The sequence below is a fragment of the Echinops telfairi genome, unplaced genomic scaffold (assembly GCF_000313985.2).
Source record: "Echinops telfairi isolate 266 unplaced genomic scaffold, ASM31398v2 ScPeMD7_31;HRSCAF=116, whole genome shotgun sequence".
Taxonomy (NCBI): domain Eukaryota; kingdom Metazoa; phylum Chordata; class Mammalia; order Afrosoricida; family Tenrecidae; genus Echinops; species Echinops telfairi.
The window spans coordinates 47,018,613-47,019,053 of NW_022103928.1; positions in this window are offsets into that span (position 1 = coordinate 47,018,613).

Consider the following 441-nt stretch of genomic DNA (forward strand, 5'->3'; position numbering starts at 1 on the left):
GATGTCTGCAGCCAGAGAACATAGCTATAGGCCCTGTATGATGTCTGTAACTGGAGAACATAGCTATGGGCCCTGTATGATGTCTGTAACTGGAGAGCATAGCTATGGGCCCTGTATGATGTCTGCAGCCGGAGAACATAGCTATGGGCCCTGTATGATGTCTGCAACAGGAGAGAACATAGCTATAGGTCCTGTATGATGTCTGTAACTGGAGAACATAGCTATGGGCCCTGTATGATGTCTGCAGCCAGAGAACATAGCTATAGGCCCTGTATGACGTCTGCAACTGGAGAGAACATAGCTATAGGCCCTGTATGAAGTCTGCAGCCGGAGAACATAGCTATAGGCCCTGTATGAAGTCTGCAGCCGGAGAACATAGCTATAGGCCCTGTATGATGTCTGCAGCCAGAGAACATAGCTATAGGCCCTGTATGATGTCTG